This window comes from Mustela putorius, unplaced genomic scaffold, assembly GCF_011764305.1.
Source record: "Mustela putorius furo isolate JIRA1106 unplaced genomic scaffold, ASM1176430v1.1 tig00003845_pilon_pilon_pilon, whole genome shotgun sequence".
Lineage (NCBI taxonomy): Eukaryota > Metazoa > Chordata > Mammalia > Carnivora > Mustelidae > Mustela > Mustela putorius.
The window spans coordinates 11,296,683-11,304,307 of NW_025421998.1; positions in this window are offsets into that span (position 1 = coordinate 11,296,683).

The following is a 7,625-nucleotide window of genomic DNA, read 5'->3' on the forward strand; positions in this document are numbered from 1 at the left end:
GCACAATGTTATATTAGTGTCAGGTGTACAATATAGTGGTTCAACAATTCTATACATTAATCAATATCACCATGATAATCATATGTTATTACACCATCTGTCACCATATAAACTTATTATGATATTATTGACTTTACTCCCTGCGCTGCACTTTTCTCCTCTGTGAGTTAATTATTTTACAACTGGAAGTTTGTACCTCTAAATCCTCTTTTTCATCTATTTTGCCCATTTCCCCTCACCCCTTCCTTCTGGCAAACACCAGTTTGTTCTCTGTATAAAATTACATGTTTTCAGTCAATTTCTTATCTGATATACAGACTGTATGTTACACAAAAGACAAAATCAGAAATAACTTTGCTGAAATTTACATTTAGCCTAAAACAACAACAACAACAACAAAAACAACAACCCAGTATCAGGATGAGAGATCCTCAATGGTGTGCAAGTTCTGAGGTGAATAATTTAATGTAAAAAGATCGGGGGGAAAACCATACTCCTCTAAAACCACATTGTGCCATGTTTGCAGTCAGTCTGTGGAAAAAACCATTAGGAAATTGACCCACATTCCCAACAAAGGGACAAGAGTAGCTATTCCCCATGATTGGCCCATATGTCTTGTGTACTTCATGACACGGATGTCTTAGGACACATACTGTCCATGACCATCGCCACTTCCTTCTGCAGCTCTGAATCAAAAATGGAAGGGAAAAATCAGGAGATCAGCAAGAGTGATAGGAACTAAGCAAACATTTCATACCATAAGCACATTTTTGATCCAAATAATTTCACTTCTTTTTTTTAAAATATTTTATTTATTTATTCGACAGAGATCACAGATAGGCAGAGACGCAGGCAGAGAGAGAGGGCGGGGAACAGGCTCCCTGCTGAGCAGAGAGCCCAATGCGGGGCTCAATCCCAAGGCCCTGGGATCATGACCTGAGCCGAAGGCAGAGGCTTTAATTCACTGAGCCACCCAGGTGCCCCCAAATAATTTCACTTTTTAAGTGATGTGGCAACATAGGAAGTCTCTTGTTGATATATGAAGAAATCCTAAACAGTTAGAAACAAGACCTGCCCATTTAGATAACTGGGGCACAAGCCTCTCTGACAATCTGTTATATGTCCTGACAAAGGTGTGAACAGATTGAGAAGAATGGCAAATACTGAGACCTGATCCAGTCATTCAAATACTCGGAAAATCAAATCTCTGCATGTTTACAAAGGAGAGCAGATAATTAAAGATCTCACCGAGAACATTTTATGAAGTCAACTCTTTCAAGTGACCTGAAGGGCAGTAAAAATAGCCCACAGTGATCCAGCTAAACATTTTCTTTCTTCTGAAAGTGAAGTGCTTGTTTTCAGTGTCTTTTTTTCATTATCTCAATGGATAACATAAAAAAAAAAATATGTTCAAGAAGTGAGCTAATTTTGTTTGGAGAACTTGTGATTTGTGGCCAGACTGCTGATAGAGTCGCTGTTATGCCATCCTGCTCAGAATGAAAGCTTCCAGAGGAATCAAATTGTGCATTTTGGTAGGCAGGGGGGGATCATCTCGCTTGCTCTCAGCACTCAGGAGGCAGGGACTAAGGGTGACCTGCCTTGATGCTGCCGGGTGAATCACAGCAGGTGGGAGGCTGGCCCCGGGGGTCCAGCCCCACCCATGCTGCCTGGTGTCTCCCCTGCCTCCTCTCCCCCTGTCTCACACCTGGCTTCTCAACCCACTCCTTCCTTCAAAAAGACTGTGATTCTGGCATCACGCTTTTATCTCTCCAAATCACATGTTTTCAGTCAATCTCCAAGCTGCTCTGTAAAATAGAACTGATCTTCTGTCATCCTCTTCCCTTTTTTTCTCCTTTCGCTCCTTCACAGTCTCTGTTTTTCCTTTACCAGTGCTTTGAGCCTTTCAGGAGACACAGAGCAATGTTTCGAAAGACTCCTTTGCCTTGTTGGCTTTCTGCCTCTGGGCGGATATTAATATGGTATCGGAAATAGGCCACTTGACTTTTGCTGCAAAAGGCCCTTTTGGCCAATATCTACAGCACATACATCTTTTTAAAACTCTAACATGAAACCCAAGGTTGAGTTCCCAGCTGAATTTTGAATCACCTACCATGAAACACAAGTAAAAACTCAAGGTAAGAATACTGATATTTTGAGAATAGCCAAAAGTTGGATATTCTAATAGTTGATTTCTCATGATTCTTCAAGCTTTATTCCTAATTTTTGCTAGATCAATAGGAAAGCACAAATCTGCTTTTTTATAGCACCAAAAATTTTTCTGAGAATTCAGAATTGGAAAATTATTACTCTACTGTGGGGAATAATATGTTCCAATTTGTTGGATTAAGCAATAGAAACTTTCTTTCTTTCTTTTTTTTTTTTTTTGGCCCAGAAAATGTGCTATTACAATGAGTTTTCTTAACATAGTTTTACAGGAAGAGGATTTCTTTCCCTTCCTGCTGATCAAATGTACCTTTTATTTCAGTTCTATTTAACTACCTCAAACTGCTTTCCAAGAAAACCCAGTAGGATCAACTAATCAGATTCATTGTTCCAATGTCTTTTCAATATGAACTGAGAGAACTGGAGATTTGATATTATCATCAACATCATCATCATCCTGGCTTTAGCCAATTGTAGCTCTTATTTCCCTTGTCCTTACTGAACTTCCCTTAGATTCATGCCTGCCTGGTCTCCATGTTTTCCCAGCCCACACTACTGTTGGATCCTGAATATCACACTCTTATTCCAGTAGTCTGTCCTTGCGACCTAATGAAGAACCTGGAATGTTTGTCTTAATAAGTACTCCATGAAGGTGTCTGGGTGGCTCAGTCCATTCAGTGTCCAACTCTTGGTTTCAGCTCAGGTCAAGACCTCAGGGTCATGAGATTGAGCCCCACAAAGGACTCCAAGCTCAGCTCAAAGTCTGGTTGAGATTTTCTCTCTCCCTCTGCTCCTCCTGCAATGTGCACCCTTTCTATCTCTTTCAAAAAATAAATCTTTAAAAAATAATTACTGCAGGAAATGATTATGTAACTTTCTTGTAGGAGTTTCAGAGGGGTATATTTCAAGCGCTGGGTAGATGGTGAGACTACATTGTCTAGAACTTCTTTTTATACATTGACATTCCTTGTGCTTGATACATTTTCACATGTTAAAATAAAATCTGTGTGCCAGACCCCAAGTTTATTTCATTACACTAAGTTATCCCACATAATTGGATGCATTTGAATAAGCTTCGTGTCATCTGTCCCTTATATGCTTGTATCTTTTAAGACCCCTTCATTTGTTTTCATTTATATGACTTTAAGGTTTCTTTCACGTGTTCTTATTTACAGATCAGTTATGGTGCCTTCAAAGCTGCAGAATCTGAGGGTCTAGAATGGGCTCCGAACTGTTGAACTGAAAAAATACAATACAGTTGTCTGATTCCATTAGTTACTAATCACTCAGCAAGAATGCGGTCAGCTAGGATGCAGACCAACTTGCAGCTTTGTTGAGAGAATCACGTTGGTTTCCTCCATTTTTTGAGCTTGCTAAAGCACATACCTACCAACACACACTACACATTTCAGTGTCTGCTGTTTAATAAATGTGTGCTGAAGTTTTGCTTTTGGGGGGGGGCTTTTTTGTTTTTGTTTTTGTTTAGTTTCTGATCATTTTATCTCAATGTGAAATGTATTTTCCACAATTAAAAATGTAATCCCTAAAAAAAAAAAAAAAAAAAATGTAATCCCTGGGGCACCTGTGTGGCTCAGTGGGTTAAGCCTCTGCCTTCGGCTCGGGTCATGATCTCAGGGTCCTGGGATTGAACCCCGCATCGGGCTCTCTGCTCAGTGGGGAGCCTGCTTCTCCCCTCTCTCTTTTCATGCCTCTCTGCCTGCTTGTGATCTCTCTGTCAAATAAATAAATAAAATCTTTAAAAAACTGTATTTCTCACACAGCTACACTTCTCATAAATTTGGGACCTGTCTTCTAATTTTATTAAAAGGGAGTTTTAAAGCATCTCTAATCTTGTAAATGAGTTGCACAGTTTCTACTTAGTTATTCTAAATGAAACTGAGCAGATATGACATAAATCCCAATGAGCAAAGGATTTTTTTTTTGTCTTTAAACCAAGTCATGGCCTGCCATACTGGCTAAAGCTTTTTTAATATGGTATTGTTGTTTTTAAAAAATGCAAAGAAGTCATTACTTTTCTGTAATAATTTGTATGGATTTATTACTTAATTAGTTTTTTACCTTAATCTGACAGGGGTTACTGAGGGGACCTCTACATAGCCAGGATGAAATCTAACTTATCTTTTATGGAGTCCCACATTAAAATGCAATATAACCAGACAGTAAAATGTATTAATACACCTCAGAGAGTTTTCAATTTGTCATATCTTTCAAGCAGTTGGGAAGATATGTATTCAAGGAGTGATTTATTTTCTAGGAGAAAGCAAAACCATTCAACACAAAAGTGAAATTAATTACTTCTGCCCAATTGAAAATGGTCTATATCTACACAACAACATATTGCATTGTGTGTAAACCAAGACACTTCATCATTAAGCAAAATAGAGATCAGATAATTATGGGAGGAAGTAATATTAACCAGAACACAGTGAGCATTGCAGATCATTTATAGAGAAGACTAGACCCAGATACGATGCATGTTAGAGCTCAATAATGTAACTGATGTTGGTGCAATCATTATTGTCTCTATTTATCTGTACGGTCTAGTACTGACGCGCACGACAAAGGTCTGTTGGTAGTCAGGGTGGTAGATGCAAAGGGCCAAACAATCATATCCCAAGATAAACCTAGAGTTCTTTATGCAAATATGAGCAAAAGTTTGAACATGAGTATTTACCAAAAAAATGGATACTGTAGATTTTACCTGTTGTCAGACGTTCCTCAGGCCCTCTGAAATTCACTCAGAATGGGGATGGCAAAGTGTCTGATGCTATTTTCAGAATGACCTATTAAGTTTTCCAAGAATCTTTGTTGTGATTTTTAGGGTTTTTGCCTGGGAGCTGACAGAAATAGATGGAATGGAGAATTAAAAAAATAAATAAATAAAATCAGCATGACCAAATTTATTTCTTTAAAATGGACAAAACTTCAGATGCTCCAATTATGAAAAGCAGGAATGGTTAATAGAATATCCCCACTAGGGATGCCTGGGTGGCTCGGTTGGTTAAGCCGCTGCCTTCGGCTCAGGTCCTGATCCTAAGGTCCTGGGATCGAGTCCCACACTGGGCTCCTGGCTCAGTGGGGAGCTTGCTTCTCTCTCTGCCTCTGCCTGCCTCTCTGCCTGCTTGTGCTCTCAATTGCTCTGACAAATAAATAAATAAAATATTTTTTAAAAAAAGAATACCCCCACTAGCCCTCCAGAGACACATCAGGCTCCTTGCTCAGTGGGGAGCCTGCTTCTCTCTCTGCCTCTGCCTGCCACTCTGCCTGCTTGTGCTCTCAATCGCTCTGACAAATAAATAAATAAAATATTAAAAAAAAAAGAATACCCCCACTAGCCCTCCAGGGGCATAAAGGGATATAGGGAAATACTACACACACATAAATGCTAAATCAAGAACTGCTATGTGTGTCCCTCCAAAACTCATAGGTTGAAACCTAATCTCCAGTGTGATGGTGCTTGGGGATCGGAGATAAGCAGGTCATGAATTCCTCATGAATGAGATTGGTGGCCTTAAAAAAAGAGACCTAGAGAACTCTCCTCTCTTCCGAACAGATGAGGACACAGTTAGAACGCAGGTGTTTGTGAGCTGGGAAGTGGGCCTACACCAGACACAAAATATGCTAGCATGAACTGGATTTCCTAGCTTCCAGAACTGTGAGACATGAATTTCTGTTGTTTATAAGCCCCTCGGGTTACAGTGTTCTGTTAAAACAGACCAAATGGACTAAGACTCTAGCCTGAGTGAAAGGAACAAATTCCTGGAAGGAAGCAAATTAGTGAGACTGAATCTAGAAGAAATGGAAAATCTGAATAGGACTAACAGATTGTTACTAATAAAAATATTTCTTTAAAAAAAAAAAAAAAGATCCAGGCCCACAAGCCTTTACAAGCAAATTTTTCACACTTTTTTGTCAAAGGTTTTATTTTTATTTATTTGAGAGAAAGAAAGCATGAGCAGCAGAAGAAGCAGAGGCAGAGGGAGAAGCAATACCTCATTGAGCAGGGAGCCCACTGTGGGGCATGATTCCAGGACCCTGGGGTTACGATCTGAGCCAAAGGCAGATGTTTAACTGACTGAGCCACCCAGGCATCTTTCAATCTTTTTAAAGAATTAACACTAACCTTTTAAAAATTCTTTGAAGAAATAAAAGAGGAGGGACTACATTCTAACTCACCCTGTGAGGCCATTATTACCTTGATACCAAAACTAAGAAAGAAATCATAAGAAAAGTACACACCAAATTCTTTTATGAATATAGGCACAAAAATCTTCAAAAAAATACTAGCAGACTAAATCCAGCAACACATAAAAAGGATTATTCATCACAGTGGAGTAATATTTATCCCAGGAATGTAAGCTTTGTTTAACATACAAAAACCAATCAATATAATAGACCATGTTAATAGAATGAAGGACAAAAATCATATGATGATTTCTATAGGCTTAGAATACTCACTTGGTGAAAATCTAATACCCTTTCATTATTAAAAAAAAAAAAAAAAACTAGGCGTGGAAGGGAACATCCTCAATTTTATAAATAGCATCTAAAAATATCTACACTTGACATAATACTAAACGGTGACAGACTGCTTTCTTCCTATAATCAGAAACAAAAACGATGCCCTCTCATACAACTTCTATTCCACATTTACCAGAGATTCAAGCAGGGCAATCAGTCAAGAAAAATAAGTAAAAGTTATTTAGATTAAAAAAAAAAAAAGATTTAAAACAGTCTCTATGCACTGATGGCATTACCTTATACATAGAACATCTTAAGGAATCCATAAAAAATCTATTTGAACTAAAAACAATTCAGCAAAGTTGCAAGATACAAGATGAAAATACAAAATTAGGTGTATTTCTATACATTAGCAATATGCAATCTGGAAATGAAACTTTAAAATAATTCCATTTAAAATAGAATCTGAAGAATAAATTACTTAGGATTAAATTTAATAAAATGCAAGATTTGCACATTAAAAACTACAAAAATTTTTGAAAGAATTAAAGGTAAAGGAAAAACATCCTTATGTTTAGGTACTGAAATACTTAATAATATTAAAATGACAACAATTCTTAAAATCACTCACAGGTTAGATATAATCTCTGTTGAAATCCAGCTGCTTTTTGACAGACACTGAATATCTGTTACCAAAATGCATATGAAAAGTAAGTGACTCATAAGAACAGAACGATCTTGAAGAAGAACAAAATGGGAAGAATCCCACTTCCCAATTTCAAATCTTACTGTAACCTATGCTAATCAAGACAACATGGTATTAACATAAAGATAAACACAGACACCAATGGAGCGAGACTGAGAATCCACAAACAAACCTAACATTTATGGCCAGCTGATTTTTGATATTTCCATTTCAAGCATGCATGGCCAAACTGCTCTCCAAACACTGAGGTGTATAAAACTTCCTCACCCTTGTC